The sequence below is a fragment of the Delphinapterus leucas genome, chromosome 1 (assembly GCF_059928025.1).
Source record: "Delphinapterus leucas isolate spDelLeu-1000000601 "Yukka" chromosome 1, BTC_Dleu_Yukka2, whole genome shotgun sequence".
NCBI classification, from domain to species: domain Eukaryota; kingdom Metazoa; phylum Chordata; class Mammalia; order Artiodactyla; family Monodontidae; genus Delphinapterus; species Delphinapterus leucas.
This window is the reverse complement of record NC_143129.1, coordinates 62,288,286-62,305,839: the sequence shown is the minus strand read 5'-3', so window position 1 is coordinate 62,305,839 and position 17,554 is coordinate 62,288,286. Positions and strand designations below refer to the sequence as shown.

The following is a 17,554-nucleotide window of genomic DNA, read 5'->3' as shown; positions in this document are numbered from 1 at the left end:
AAAACAACAGCACAAATGATGCATTATACAAAAACCAACATCAAACATCTTACATACTATGTATTTCCCAAACACTTCGTTCTGCTCAACCACTCTGTTTTCTCTCATCAGCCACCTTTTCCAATCTCATCAGTGACGGTTAATATTTCATCACCTCTGCCCCACTTCCACCCTTTCACAGCAGATGATCTGCCTCCTACACACCAAGGCAACAGAGGCCATTAACCAAAAACTCTGACTTCCCTTTCCTCCACCTCCTAATGTCTGTTATGTGATTATGAACAGTAACCAGCAAATTCATAGCTCTGTAGGAATAGAATCCCATGTGTTGGTCAAAGGGAAAAGCCCTAGAGAGAAATCTGGAAGAAAGAGAAATCTGGATCCTTTGGTGGTGGTGAAAGCTCAAAACAACATTATGTGGGGGAGAGAGGGAAAGTTAGTCATTACCACCAAGCAAAATGAAATGTTTCCTTCCCTTTAGCAAAGTCAGTACTCAGCAAGCATCTAAGGAAGGAGGTGCCACACTGCTGTATTATATGCAATCTGGGATCTCAGAGGAATCAGGTCAAATTAGAGTTTTAGCATTTTCTTAAAATTCCTTACATCTTTGCTTTGCATTTCCTGTTTTCCAGCCTTTCATCATTTGACCGCTATTGATTGAGACTTTCTAAATGATTTTACGAGAGTCAAAAATCCCTGTTTTCGATTGCCAACAAACACATGAAAGAATGCTCGACATCATTAATCATTAGAGAAATGCAAATCAAAACTACAATGACATATCATCTCACACCGGTCAGAATGGCCATCATCAAAAAATCTAGAAACAATAAATGCTGGAGAGGGTGTGGAGAAAAGGGGACACTCTTGCACTGCTGGTGGGAATGTAAATTGATACAGCCACTTTGGAGAACAGTATGGAGGTTCCTTAAAAAACTAAAAATAGAACTGCCATATGACCCAGCAATCCCACTGCTGGGCATATAACCTGAGAAAACCATAATTCAAAAAGAATCATGTACCAAAATGTTCATTGCAGCTGCTCTATTTACAAGAGCCAGGAGGTGGAAGCAACCTAAGTGTCCATCATCGGGTGAATGGATAAAGAAGATGTGGCACATATATACAATGGAATATTACTCAGCCGTAAAAAGAAATGAAATTGAGTTATTTGTAGTGAGGTGGATGGACCTAGAGTCTGTCATACAGAGTGAAGTAAGTCAGAAAGAGAAAAACAAATACCGTATGCTAACACATATATATGGAATCTAAGAGAAAAAAAAAACGGTCATGAAGAACCTAGGGGTAAGACGGGAATAAAGACACAGACCTACTAGAGAATGGACTTGAGGATATGGGGAGGGGGAAGGGTAAGCTGTGAGTGACAGAGTGAGAGAGTGGCATGGACATATATACACTACCAAACGTAAAATAGATAGCTAGTCGGGGGTGGCTGCATAGCACAGGGAGATCAGCTCAGTGCTTTGTGACCACCTAGAGGGGTTGGATAGGGAGGGTGGGAGGGAGGGAGATGCAAGAGGGAAGAGATATGGGAACATATGAATATGTATAACTGATTCACTTTATTATAAAGCAGAAACTAACACACCATTGTAAAGCAATTATACTCCAATAAAGATGTTAAAAAAAAAAATCCCTGTTTTCATGAAAATGAAAGTCTTCATGGAGTAAATGAAATAAATAAATAAATGCATGGTATGATAAAAGGTGATGTTTGCTAGGCAGTAAAAGGGGAATGGGGAGTTCTGGTGGGGAGGGGGGTTGATATAATTACAAATAGGATAGTCATGGAAGACCTATCTGACCATAAGAATAAATCCTGAAAGAAATGAGGGTATAAGCCATGAAGATATCTGTGAGAAGAACATTAGGAACAGAGGGAAAAGCAAGTGCAAAGGCCCTATGGCAGGAAGCAGCCTGGTGCCTTCAAGGAACAACAAGGAGCCCAGTGTGGCTGAAGCAGAGTGACTGAGGAGACAAATAGGAAAAAAAGAGGTCGGAGGGCTGACAGAAGCCACTCATGGTAGTTTTTTCAGCCATTGTGAATAGTTTGGCTTTTATTATTAGTGAGAAGGGAAGTCATTGGATAATTCTGATATGAGACATGGCAGGTGAATATGTAGAAATATGCAGTTTGCCAGATGTTGAGAACTGCTATGGAGAAAAATAGAAACAATGGAAAAGAAATGGTGATGCACGAGAAGAAAAGAGAGAGGGCCCAAATGAATAAAATTCGAAATAAGAGAGAAGCTATAACCAATATCACAGAAATACAAACAATCATAAGAGAATGCTAAGAACAGTTATACAAAAACAAATTGGACCACCTAGAGAAAATGATAAATTCCTAGAAACATACCATTTTCCAAGACTGAATCAGGAAGAAATAGGAAATCTGAACAAGCTGATTACTAGTAATAAAATTGAATGAGTTTTTTTTTAATACTACCAATAAACAAACGTCCAGGACCAGACAGTTTCACAGGGGAATTCTACCAAATATTTAAAGAAGAGTTAATACCTATCCTTCTCAAACAATTCCAAAGTGTTAAAGAGGAGGGAATGCTTCCAAACTCATTCTCTGAGGCCACCATTACCTGATACCAAAACCAAAGACACTACAAAATAATTACAGGCCAATATACCTGATAAACTAGATGAAAAAATCCTCAGCAAAATATTAGCAAACCAAATTCAACAATACATTAAAAGGATCATACATCAGGATTGAGTGTGATTTTATTCCAGGGATCCAAGGGTGGTTCAATATTTGTACATAAATCAACATGATACACCACATAACATTAATAAAAATTACGTGATCGGGGGCTTCCCTGGTGGCGCTGTGGTTGAGAGTCCACCTGCCAATGCAGGGGGCACGGGTTCATGCCCCAGCCCAGGAAGATCCCACATGCTGCGGAGCGGCTAGGCCCATGAGCCATGGCCACTGAGCCTGCGTGTCTGGAGCCTGTGCTCCGCAACGGGAGAGGCCACAACAGTGAGAGGCCCATGTAATAAAAAAAAAAAAAAATTATGTGATCATCTTAATAGATACAGAAAAGACATTTGACCAAAATTCAACATCCATTCATGATAAAAACTCTCAGCAGAGTGGGTATAGAGGGAACATACCTTAACATAATAAAAGCCATTTATGGCAAACCCACAGCTAACATCACACTCAATGGGGAAAATCTGAAAGCATTCTCTCTAAGATCAGGAACATGACAAGGATATGCATTCTTACCACTTTTATTCAACATAGTTTTGGAAGTCCTAGCCACAGCAATCAGTGAAGAAAAAGAAATAAAAGGCATCCAAATTAGAAGGGAAGAAGTAAAACTGTCACTATTTACAGATGACATGATACTATGGGAAAAGCTAAAGACTTAAAAAAAAATAACTATTAGAACTAATAAATGAATTCAGTAAAGTTGCAGGATACAAAATTAAAATGCAGAAATCTGTTGCATATCTGTACACCAAAAATGAACTACCAGAAGGAGAAAACAATCACATTAAAAAGAATAAAATACCTAGGAATAAATTTAACCAAGGAGGTGAAAGACCTCTATTCATGAACTATAAGGCACTAATGAAAGAAATTGAAGACAACACAAATAAATAGAAAGATATACCATGCTCATGGATTGGAAGAATTAATATTGTTAAAATGTTCATACTACCAAAGCAATCTACACATTCAATGCAATCTCTATCAAAATACCTATGGCATTTTTCACGAACTAGAACAGATAATCATAAAATGCGTATGGAACCACAAAAGACCCTGAATAACCAAAGCAATCTTGAGAAAGAAGAAGCAGGAGGTATTATCCTCCCTGACTTCAAATTATACTACAAAGCTGTAGTAATCAAAACAGTATAGTACTAGCACAAAAACAAACACATGGATCAATGGAACAGAATAGAAATTCCAGAAGTAAACCACACACATATGGTCAACTAATCTATGACAAAGGAGGCAAGAATATACAACTGGGAAAAGAGTCTCTTCAATAATTGGTGCTAGGAAAACTGGACAGCTATATATAAAAGATGAAAATAGAATATTTTCTCACACCATATACAAAAATAAACAAAATGGATTAAAGACTTAAATGTAAGACCTGAAACCATAAAGCTCCTAGAAGAAAACATAGGCAGTACCTTCTTTGACATGGGCCTTAGCAATATATTTTTGGATCGGTCTCCTCAGGCAAGAAAAACAAAAGCAAAATTAAACAAATAGGACTACATCAAACTAAAAAGTTTCTGCGCAGTGAAGAGAACCATCAACAAAATAAAAAGGCAACCTACTGAATGGGAGAAGATATATGCAAATGATATATCCAATAAGGGGTTAATATCCAAAATATATAAAGAACTCATACAACTCAATATCAAAAACAAAACAAAACCTGAGTTTAAAATGGGCAGAGTACCTGAATAGGCACTTTTCCAAAGAAGACATACAGATGGCCAACAAGCACATGAAAAGATTTTCAACATCACTAACCATTAGAAAATGCAAAGGAAACCCACAATAATATCACCTCATATCTGTCAGAATGGCTATCATAAAAAAGACAAGAAATAACAAGTGTTGAAAATGATGTGGAGAAAAGGGAATCCTTGTGCACTGCTGGTGGGAATATAAATTGGTGCAGTTACTGTGGAAAACAATATGGAGATTCCTCAAAAAATTAAAAATAGAACTACCATACAATCCAGCAATTCCACTCCTGGGTATTCACCCAAAGAAAATGAAAACACTAATTTGTATGCACCCCAATGTTCATTGTAGCATTATTTACAATAGTCAAGATATGGAAGCAATATAAGTGTCCATCAACAGATGAGTGGATAAAGAAGATGTGGTGTATATATACAATGGAATATTACTCAGCCATAAAAAAAGAATGAAATCTTGCCATTTAAGACAACATGGATGGACCTAGAGGGTGTTATGTTAAGTGAAATAAGTCAGAGAAAGACAAATACTGTATTTTTCATTCATATATGGAATCTAAAAAACAAAACAAATGAACAAATATAAAAAAACAGAATCAGACTCACAGATACAGAGAACAAATTACTCGTTGCCAAAGGGGAGGCTGGTGGGGGATGAACAAAATAGATGAAGGGGTTAAGAGGTACAAACTACCAGTTAAAAAATAAATAAGTCACAGGGATGTAATGTACAGCACAGGGACTATAGTCAATAATATTATAACTTTGTATTGTTCATAATCTACAAACATATTGAATTACTATGTTGTACACCTGAAACTAATATATATTTGTACGTAAACTATACATCAATTTTTAAATTTTTAATAAAAAAAATAATAAATGGTGACGCAACAGAGGAGGAACACTGTTGTTCTTTTGCCTTTTTCCATTTTTTGCCTTTCTAACTCAACTGATTCTTTGTAGCTCAGCTCAGATAACCGCTCCTCCAAGAAGTTGTCACTGAATCTCCCTCCCCAAATTGGGTAAGAGTTATCCTTTTCTGTGATCTCACGGCACTGTAAACAATCTTTTCTTACAGCACTTATCACACTGTATTGTGTTTTTAATGAATGCTTATTGTGTTTTTAATAAATGCTACCAAAATATTTGTTGAAGAAATGAAAGAATGGATGGATGGATGGATGGATAGAATAAAAGAGAGAGTGAATCGGAGAGAGAAAACAGTCCCTGAAGATAGATGGAATAGAAGTAGTGACAATGGAAATAAAAAGGAAGAGCCAGGTGTTAGAGACATTATAAAAGTAAAATGACATGTCTGATAATTTTATGAATGTTAAAGTAGTCAAGGAGAAAAAGTCCCTTGAATGATCTCATGGGTTCTAGTAAATGGAAAGCTTAAGAGAAAGAAAAATTCTTAAAGGAGGAGCTTCTTTGGCAAAGTTTTTTATGATGACCAAGTCTAATTCATTCGTAGATTTTAACAGCCTTTTACTGAGCTTCTTCTAAATTTCACTTCCTGTGCTAAATGCTGGTAAAAAAAAAAACTAGATAAATCATGATCTCTGCATTTTCAGGCATAGAGGCATAAGACCATACAAAGCAAGGCTATACTTGTACTGAAGTAACATTTGAGGGTACTATTGCATAGCTGGATATGAAGGACTTTCAACTCTTCAGTTGGCACAATGGGATGGGGAAAAGTGCAAGGGCTTCTAAGTCAAAGGGTCCTGAATTCCAACTTTGCACCTAAATATCTGGGACCCTGAGAAAACTATCTCAAGTCTCTAAACTTGACTTTCTCTCTCCCTCTGCAAATCAAGAGAGAATAAAACCTACTTTGTAATGTTGTTTAAAAAAACGTAATGTGATAATGTATGGGAAAACATCTGCAATGATACCTTGGAATACTAGGAGCTTTAACAATATCATCTGGCTTCCTTCTCTTTTAGCCCAAAGTTCAGCATATGGCAGGGATTTAAAATTTGTATCAGCCTAATTTTCAGACATGCATCCGTACTGTCCATGTTATAATGCACACTGATAGCTTTATTTTCCAGAGAAAATATTTCTTACTTCAACATCTGGAGACCAAATGTATTATGAGAAGATGGGAGGGAAGAGAGCAGATACCAAATTACTTTTTATATTCAGCTAACTCACAAAAACTAAAAATAATTTTGAAAGTTTTGTACAAACTCATAATGTACACTTAGGACTCATCAAAATCACTATTATGTTTCCACTGAATCATTGGCAAAGCCACATACAGAAATAAAGATAGCTCTTCAAAGAGTTGGTGCAATCTCTCTCGTTGGAACACTTCTGCCATTTATAGCTACAAGTACATTTTTCAATACTGAATATTTACACGGTGGAAGTACTGAAATTTCAACCCCATCTGTCACAGGAGAAATTTGGGGGTCAGAGAGAGAGAAACTATTTGAATATGGAGCCCTTTGATCCAAAAAGTTATATAGAGGCAGTCTCAGTTAATCCAGTGACGCTTTGTAACGAAAATTAGGTGAGAACAAAGGAAAATATGCCTACAGCATAACAAAACTAGGGTCTGTTTTTGTTTTTTGTTTTTTCGTAAATAGTAGGGTCAAAGGATAAGAGGAATATACATGCTTCATACAGAACGGACCAAAATGTTTTCTGGAAAAAATTAAATAATTCCAGTGGAGAAGCGCATTTGTCATCAAGTATTTTAGGAGAAAAACCGGCTTTAGCTTTGCCAGCAGAGAGAGATGGAACTGAATTCCTGTTCCCTGTGACCAACAGGGAAGTCAGGGGAAGGCAGAGCTGGGTCTACAATGGGTCTGAGCCTACTGTTTCACTATCCTGAAGGAAGTGCAAGAGTGATAAGTGAGGGTAAGGGCAGGGACTTTGGGTAGAGAGGACTTAAAGAGAGGACTGAAGAGAGAACATGGGTGGTACTAGAAGACAAAGAGAGTAGAGGAGTGAGGAAGCATATGTGTGGTTCACCTTCTTGAGGACCTGAGATGAGGCCTTATCCACCCTTCATGGCTCCCAACTCCCTCACCTCTCTGTGAGTATGTAGGTCAAACAAAAGCACAACTGATGATCCTCTCATCTTCATCCCAACACTACATAGTTGTAGGACACTTACTCAAGCCCCTCAGTACAAGAGTTCCTTACAATCTTAAATCAGAAAAGAGACATGTCTTCAGAAAGGATGAGATTGTAGGAAAAATATCTGCACACCCCACTGAATTGCTAGACCAGAGTACCAATCCATGATAACCATATTGGCTAAAAAAATAAAAATCCCTCTGATTTCTGTGCTTACTCTTACAAAGGATTTATCTAAAACATATCCACTGAAGGATCAAAAGGAGAGTCCATTTGTGTATTAATTGTTACTTATTTCCTACCTTACAGTTGAGTTTGCTTAGCACTTTACAGACAATTATGAAAGTATACCTAGGTGATATGGGAGAAAGGAACTGATGAAATCTAGAGTCTCCCTAAGATTCAGAAGCACTGATGCTCCTAAAACAGCTACCAAGAAAGAGAGAAAGAAAAATAAGGAGAAGGCTATTAGTTTAAACAAGAAAAACATGCAGTATAGCGCCTCCCTGGCATGGCCAGCAACTACTTTTGGGGAAACAAAATTAAAAAAGAAAATCTGCCAACTTGGAAAACCTGTCCACAATAGTAGAAGAGGAAAAAACAGTTTTATAGTTGAATATGCATTAAACGAAAATGTGATGTATGTCATGTGTAATCTGGTAAAGAGATATATTATCCTCCTGTCATAAATAAATGAGAATTTTATTTTATTTTATTTTCCCTTTGGATAAAGGCAATTAGTAAACATGTTTGCTACCTCAATTACCAGGCAAATTTAGGATGAACTATATGTGCTAATCAAGTGCTCTTATTAGAGGAGTAGTCATTGTTTATCTTGAGAACATGTATGAAATGGGTTGCATCTGTTTGGCTATATAAAAGGTTATAAAACAAAATCCAGGGTTCCTATATTGATAGTATGAGAATGTCCAGTCTTTTAATCAAACATTATATGACACGCAAAGAAACGGAAATATGTGATCCAGACTCAGATAGATAGATAGATGATAAAGAAAGGAAGAAAGAAAGAAAGAGAGATAGGAAGGAAGGAAGGAAGGAAGGGAGGGAGGGAGGGAGAGAGGAGGGAGGGAGGGAGAAAGAGAGAAAGCCAACAGAAACTGATTCTGACTGGGCACAGATGTTAGATTCACCAAATATAGATTTCAAAGCAGATCTAATAAATATGTTCAGAGTTAAAGAGAACTACATTCAGCAAATTAAAAGAAATTATTTTGAAAATTACTCAACAAGTACAAAATGTCAATAGAGAAAGTAAAAATATCAAATAAAACAAATGATAATTTTAGAGATGAAAAGCACAACATCCAAAATGAAAAATTTACTAGATTTATTTAACATCACATTTGAAAAGGCAAAGAACCAGTGAATTTTTTTTTTTTTTGGCAGCATTGGGTCTTTGTTGCCGCACACTGGCTTCCTCTAGTTGCGGAGAGCAGGGATCCTCTTTGTTGCGGTGGGCGTGCTTCTCATTGCAGTGGCTTCTCTTGTTGCAGAGCATGGGCTCTAGGTGTGCAGGCTTCAGTAGTTGTAGCACGAGGGCTCAGTAGTTGTGGCTCACAGGCTCTAGAGTGCAGGCTCAGTAGTTGTGGTGCAGGGGCTTAGTTGCTCCGCAGTATGTGGGATCTTCCCAGACCAGGGATCAAACCCATGTCCCCTGCATTGGCAGGCAGATTCTTAACCACTGTGCCACCAGGGAAGTCCCAGAACCAGTGAATTTGAAGATAGGTTGATAAAATGTTTGTAATCCATAGAAGAAAGGGAGAAAAAAAAAACTGAGAAAAAAGACCAGAGATCTGTTGAACAAGGCCAAGTAGATTGACTTTTCTATAATGAAAAGTCTGAAAGAAAGAGAAAGGAGCAGAAAATATATGTGAAGAAAGGAGCAAAAACTTCCAAAATTATATGAAAAATGTCAATCCACAGGTCCAAGGAGCTCAAAAAAAGACAAGTAGGATGAATACAGAGATCCACACCAAGACCTATTATAGTCAGACTTCTGGAAGAAAAAGAGAAAATCCCAAAAATATTAAGAGGAAAACAACTCAGCAACAAAATGGTTAATGGCTGATTTCTCATCAGAAATTATGGAGGCCAGCAATAGAATTAATTATTTAAAGTGTTAAGAAAACTGTCCAAAAAAGACTTTTATATCCAGCAAACTACTCATCAAAAATAAACAGAAAATAAAGACATTCATGGAGAAACAGAGAATTCATTGTTGGTAGACCTAACCTACAAGAAATAATAGGAGTAGTCCTTCAAGCTGAAAGAAAATGACAGTAGATGGCAATGAAAATGAAGGAAGGAAGGAAAAGTACCAGATATTGTAAATATGTGGGTAAATATAAAAGACTGCCTATATTTTTTTCTTTTTCTTTCTTTTTTCTTGTATTTCTCTTAATTTAAAAAAAATCATTAAAAAACAGATTGGTTAAAACAATAATTGTAAAGATGTATTGTTAGGTTTTTACATCTAACCCAACAGATGAAGTATATTTGACAATAATAACACAAAGAAGGGAGAAGGGAATGGAGCTATAATGGAACAAAGTTGCTATAATTTATGAGATTTAAGTCAGTACTAACTTGAAGTAGATTGTGAAAACTTAAATATGCATATTATAATCTCTAGGGTGACCACTAGGGAAATAATTCAAAACAGCTTTAAAAAAATCAACAAAGGAATTTAAAAAGTGCACTAGCACAAAAGAAGGCAGTAAAACAGGAATATAGGACCCAAAAAAAGATATGAAAATGGAAAACAAAAAGCAACACATCAGACATAAATCCAACCACATCAATAATAACATTACATGTAAACTGACTATTCTAATCAAAAGACAGAGACTGTCAAACTGAAATAAAAAGCAAGATCAAACTATATTCAATCAACAAGAAACACACTTTAAACATAAATAGAAGTAAACTGATGAAAAAGATACACTATGCAAACAGTAACAATAAAAGAGCTGGAATGGCTAAATTATTATCAGACAACATGACATCAGGCTATAAATATTGTGAACAAGAGGAGCATTTCACAATGATAAAAGAGTCAATAAAGCAGGGAGATATAAAAGTAAAAATATTTATGTATCTAACAAGAGAGCCCCAAAATATGTTAAGCAAAAACTGACAAAATAGAAAGGAGAAATAGACTTTTCAACAATTATAATTAGAATCGCAATACTCTTTTCTCACTAATTAATAGAACAACCAGACAGAAAAATCACTAAGGATAAAGAATATTTGAACAACATTACCAGCTAACTTAACCAAACTGACCTATATAGAATACCCCACCCAAAAGAGTGGAATGTACATTTTTTTAAGTGCACATGGCTCATTTTCCAGGATACCCATAGGCTAGGCCATAAAACAAGTCTCAATAAATTTTAAAAGACTGAAATAATACCAGATATCTTCTTCAACAGCAATGAAATTAAATTAGAAATCAATAATAGAAAGAACACACCCAAATATCTGGAAATTTAAAAATGTATTTCTAATTAACCTGTGTGACAATAAAATACAACATATCAAAATTTACAGGATAGGGACTTCCCTGGTGGCACAGTGGTTAAGAATTGCCTGTCAGTGCAGGGGACACGGGTTTGATCCCTTGTCCGGGAAGATCCCACATGCCACGGAGCAACTCAGCCTGTGCACCACAGCTACTGAGCCTGTGCTCTAGAGCCCAAGAGCCACAACTACTGAGCCCACGTGCCACAACTACTGAAGCCCATGCTCCTAGAGCTCGTGCTCTGCAACAAGAGAAGGCACCGTAATGAGACACCCATGCAGTGCAACGAAGAGAAGCCCCTGCTCGCCACAACTAGAGAAAGCCTGCATGCAGCAACGAAGACCCAACACAGTCATAAATAAATAAATAAATAAATAGACAGATAAATAAATATTTACAGGATACATCTAAAGCAGTGCTTAAAGGAAAATCTATACCTTTAAATGCTTATGTTAGAGAAAAAAGAACAAATTAATACAAAGTAAATAGAAGGAAAGAAATAATACAGGTCACAGTGGAAATCAATAAAATTTTAAAAAGAAATAATAGAGAAAATCAATACAGCAATAGTGTCTTATTTGAAAAGATCAACAATCTTTAGAACTTAGAAGTAAACTAAAAAGAAAAAAAATGGAGAAGACACAAATTACTAAAATTAGGAATGAAAGAGAAGACATCACTACAGACCCTATAAAACTTTTATGAATGAAGGAGTGACAAATGGTAGCATTGAGATGCTCCATCTAAAGAAAACTCTAGAGGAATCATAATGTGCAGTACACACTGGCATTACATCCCAAGAGAGCAGCCCTCAACCAGTGACTAACAGGAAATGGTATATTAACATGTGTTTTACACTGACACTCAGAGTTTCCCCAGTGAGGTTAAGCTACAGTCACCTACAGTGGTAGCTGGCTTTATAATGCCCCCTTCATAAGCTGCCGTGCCTTCCTTCTTGCTTCCTCACTCCTCTATCAATGCTTCCTTTCACCTCTCCTACCAAAATAAACTGCATACTTACACTTAAATCTCTATCTCAGGATCTGCTTGTGATGGAACCCAAACCACGAATAATTCTAATGTTTATGGTGATTTACTAACTAAGGAGAGAATCTGAAAATCACTTGCATATACAGTTGACCCTTGAACAACATGGGGGTTAGGGGTGTCCACCCCTCACACAGTCGAAATCCGTGACTATAACTTTCAGTCAGCCCTCTATATCCCTGGTTCTGCAGACTTGGATTCAGCCAACTGCAGATAATGTCATACTATAGCACATATTATTGAAAAACATGCACATGTAAGTGGACCCTCACAGTTCAAACCCATGTTAATTAAGTCAACTGTAGTTGCCTTTCTTTTTTTTTTTTTTTTTCGGTACGCGGGCCTCTCACTGTTGTGGCCCCTCCCATTGCGGAGCACAGACTCCAGACACACAGGTTCAGCGGCCATGGCTCACGAGCCTAGCCGCTCCGCGGCATGTGGGATCTCCCCGGACCGGGGCACAAACCCATGTCGCCTGCATCAGTAGGCGGGCTCTCAACCACTGAGCCACCAGGGAAGCCCGCCTTTCTTTTTAATTGGCCTCACTCATGAAACCATTTAGTGATTTAGTTTTCTTTTTTCCACCTACTTGTGTAGGTCTCTTCTAATAACCATTATTATCTATCATTGATCTTTCCTTTTCTTCAGAGCACTTATTAAAATTTATAACAGCATTATTTTTTATTTGTCTGCCTCAAAACTGTAAGCTCCAAAAAGGCTGAGATAATGTCTGTCTTATTCAGCTATGCACATAACTCCATATCGAGCACATCTTGGTTGAATAAATTAATAAATGAAGAAATGGGGTCCCAAAGAGGAAAAGCATTTAGGGTGGAGATTTCTAGTGCTCACCTCTATTCAGTCCCCTTCTCCTATCTGAAATCCAGAAGATTATAGTTCTCTACCCTCTTGCTGTTAGACAGGGCATATGTCCATTTCTGGCTAATGGTTTGTGAGGGGAAATGGCATGTATCCCTTCCAGGCCAGAGTGTTTAACTGCCAGTGAGACCCTTGAGTACTTTCTTCCCTGTTAAGGTGGCCACAAAGGCCATGTTTTCCAGATGGTGCCATTACAAGAGGGAAGAGCCCCTATTGGCCCAGGTACCCAGATCTGTTTGGAGCAGAGTAAACCCTCTGCTGACCCACTTTGGACACTCACTTTGTGAGTGATAAATAAACCTGTGCTGAGTCAAGCCACTGAGATTTAGAATTGTTTGTTATTGTAACACAACCTAGCCTATCTCAACTGACAAAGTATTCTTCTCAGTAGGGATCTGAAGAAAGGTGAGCAATGAAAAATGTTTCCAACTCTATACTCTATGATCCCCTCATTTGTTTTTGCTTGGTTGTTTGGTGTTTTACAATAGAACTCTACCTGGTATTTAACTGGAAAGCTAGTGAAGCCCCAAAATGTATTCAACGTATTAAATAAACTTTTTGAACTACATTATAAATGTACCATACATATACTGTAAACATGCCATAAATCTCTTCTGCCATGATGCATGTGGAGCCAACAGCTCTACAATAAGCCTTAAGGTATACGACCTGTAATATTGGCTCTGTCTCTAGGTGACAAAGTGGGCTTCACCAGTCACCTAATTTCCCCAGTCTCACTTTTCTCATATTCTGAAGATACCCTGGTTAAACTTGAAAGACACTATAGGTCACAGTTGTAAACTTTGGGAATAGTGCTTAAAATCTTTCAAGACTGGACTGGTTATTCCCTCCTCAGTAAGATAAGTGAGAGCTTCAAGGAAAAATATTTATATTCCAGATCCTCAGGAGCATAAGAAACTATGAGAACAGACAAATGGGCAAAAGCTCTTCTTAAAATTTAAATTAAAAGTATAAATATATGCATGCATGCAAGCATTTAAATGTAAAACAGCTACACCTATTGCTATACTTGCTAAGAAAAAGCAAGATACTTACCAAGATTTTCAAGAGACTTCCACTCCTTCTGGGATATGCATTCAACATTGAATTTCAAAGTTCCTGTGCAAACTTTCCTTGGAATGTAATCTTCAACCTAGAAGCACGTATAGTACATTCACTATGCAAAATATATTTATTGTAGAAAATGGCATCTGTTTACTTAAGTTGTAAGTGAATTAGACTCATCACCACATAAATCATGTAGCTCCTCTCTTAATTAGAAATACCTCCATCTCTGAGTTAAGTTACTCTCTTTGCAGGCTGCATAAAATAAGGGCATTTCCTTAAAGTCTAGTGTTAGGGGTTGAATTACGTCTCCCCAAGTTCACATGTTGAAGTCCTAACCCCCAGTACCTTGGAATTTAACTCTATTTGAAGGTAGAGTCTTTAAAGAGGCAAAATGAGGTTATTAGGATGGGTTCTAATCCAATGTGACTGTCATCTGTATAAGAAGAGATTAGGACACAGATACACACAGGAAGATCATGTGAAGACACAAGGAGAAAATGCCATCCATAAGCCAAGGAGAGGTCTAGAGGAAATTAACACCTTGATCTCAGACAACCGGCCTCCAGAACAATGAGAAAATAAAATTCTGTTGTGTAAGCCACCCAGTCTGTGGTACTTTGTTATAGCAGCTGTAGCAAACTAATACATCTGGTTTCTCTGACATTCCTAAATATACTGTTATCTCAAAAGATGTCCCAGGATCCCCAAGATAACAACTGACATTAAAATGTTTTCTTTCTTATTTTGAATAATGTTTGCTGCCCACAAGGCAGGTCAGCACAATTCAACCCACATGCCCAGTTCTGGTCATCCTAGCTAAAGACAGACTAGCAGAATCAGTAGTTTCTACTATGAAACATACCAATAAATTTACTGGCTCTATCTAAGGCCTACATCAGAACAGGGTGGGTGAGTATCCAGAAGTCTCTGTTTCACCTATTCCCCAGGTTCACTCTGATGATCAAGGAGTCACTGTGTTAAATGACTGAATTAATCAAGAAACACTAGGCTGTGCAGTAACACCACCAAAACATCAAGAGCTTAACACAACAGAGGCTTATTTCTAACTCAAAGTTTGCTGCAGATCCAGGGGACTTCGAAGAAACTCCTCCATCCAGCAGCTCAGCAATTCAGATTCTTGATGCCTTCACTATCCTCTAGCTGCAACATTTAACACTTGCAGCCACCCTGGTAGACACAACAGAGAAAAAATATGCTGGAGGGTCTCACGCTGGCAATTAAATGTGTCAACCTAGAAAATCCAGTTCTGATGTCCAGTTAGCCCATTGGAAAAACACACAATCTAGGCGCTTCCTATGGTTTTGAAAAACAAAGTCCAAAATCTCAACATGACCTTAATGTGCTCATCAAAGCCCTGTGTTAACTGGACCTGCCTACCTTCCCAGCCTCATCTCCTACCTCTGTTCCCCACATCCTAAGCATACCAGTTACACTGGGTTTTCCTCCTCCTTGAACACACCATGTTCACTCTGGGCCTTCACTATTCCGGCCCCTCTGCCTGGACTCTTGCTTGATCTCTTCTCATAGCTAATTACTGTTCAGCATTTGAATCTCAGCCTAAGTATCCCTTTTGACTCACCCCAGTCAAGGTCATGTTTGTCTTTGTTTTATGGCCTCATAGCACTGAATTTCTCTGTTGCAGCATTTCTCACACTTCTAATTATTCAACTATTATTTATAAGCATTTGTTTAATGTTTTCCTTCCCTAATAAAGTATGTTCAAGGACCATGTCTATCTTTTATTTTGAGAACATAGCACAGTTCCTGGCTCACAATAGATGCTCAATAAATATTGATTCACTGTATTCATTTCCTAAGCTGCTATAAAAAATTACCACAAACTTAGTTTCTTAGAGCAGCATGAATTTATTGTCTTACAGTTCTGAAGGTCAGAAGGGTGACATGGGTCTCACTGGGCAAAAATTCAGGGGGAGGGAGGGTTGCATTCCTTCCAGATGCTCTAGAGGAGAGCATGTTCCTTGCCTTTTCCAACTTCTAACAGCCTCCCACCTTCCTTGGTTCATGGCCCTGTTTCAGCAATGGCATTACTGTGACCTCTGCTTTTATCATCACATAGCCTTTTCTGACTCTGACTCTCCTACCTCCCCCTTTTCCTTATAACAAGCCTTGTGACTATATTGGGCCCTCTTGGATGGATAATGCAGGATAATCTCCCCTATGTCAAAGACCCTAACTTAATCACATCTGCAAAGTTCCTATTGCCACATAAGGTAACAAATTCTCAGGTTTTAGGGATTAGGACGTGGCCATCTTTGGAGGCGGGGGGGAGCATTATTCTTCCTACCATGCTGACTGGCTCTTCTTTACCTCATCTCTCACAGAGATGGGTATTACAAGAATAAGACTTGTAAACTTTTGTTCCCCATCTAAGGAGGCAGTTCAGTTCTCTGAAAAAGCCTGCCTAGAAGGCATTCCTCATCATCTGGAGCATACCGATTCTCGAAAAAAAAAAAAATCTTAACAGGGCCTCTACCCATTTTCCTTTCAATTCCTGTTGCACCACTAACCTTCCTACAGATGAGAAAGTGAAAATAGTGAAAAGGGTAAAATGTCCTCTCTTTGACCCACAACAAGTTAGAAGGAGCCAGAAATAAAACCTCTCAGTTTGTACCCCAGCGAATGCTTACCATTATACACACGGGTACAGACGATGTCCCCACTCCATGATATTATAGGTCTCTCAGCAGACCTGCTATATGGAAGCCACAGTTCCCACATTCCAATGCCTCACTGCACCAGGTAGAGAACTAAAATATGTGAAGAAGCTATGTTTGAGACTATAGGGAGTGGTGATTATTATATTGAGCTGAAGAGTTCTGCATGCCTAAAGACTTTCAGATTCAAAATTGATATATATCACTATATATATATATGCTGGCCAAAGAAAACAAGCCTGAAACTTAGATCAGCACTCCCACTCATCACACATGGGTTGCCACTCCCAAGGTAAACAAAATAATTTCAGATACCAATAAGTTTTGTAAGGATAATAAAACAAGCCTATGGGATGGCAAATACCTAATTATGGAGAGGGATGCTTTAGCTCTCAGGGAAGGCAGCCCACTCCAGAGCAGCACACCTCTGCACCTCTACCAAGAATTTCCAGTGCAGAACTCACATCTCAGAAAAGGCATCTTCTCTGACCTGTGGTTACAAAATGAAGCAATCTAAGTTTCTACTTTGATGAGGAGGGCTTTTAGAATAAACAGAAAGACTGTCTTTTCTTTGGAAAACCTTACAAACTAAAAAGAGTTGAAAGAGTCAGGCTTCAGTAAGTCTGCGCAGAATCTGATAAGAGACAATCGTCTTAACAGAAAATTACCCTTTCATTTTTCATAATGTATGACAGAAACCACATATTATAGACAGTTTGATCATTTGACA

General features: G+C 37.8%; 1 pseudogene; it reads right to left on the bottom strand.

Annotated features, from left to right (window-relative positions):
• Positions 1-1,645: 1,645 nt before the first annotated feature.
• The window catches only part of LOC149750521 (uncharacterized), a 123,567-nt pseudogene continuing 107,658 nt past the window's right edge, over positions 1,646-17,554 (bottom strand).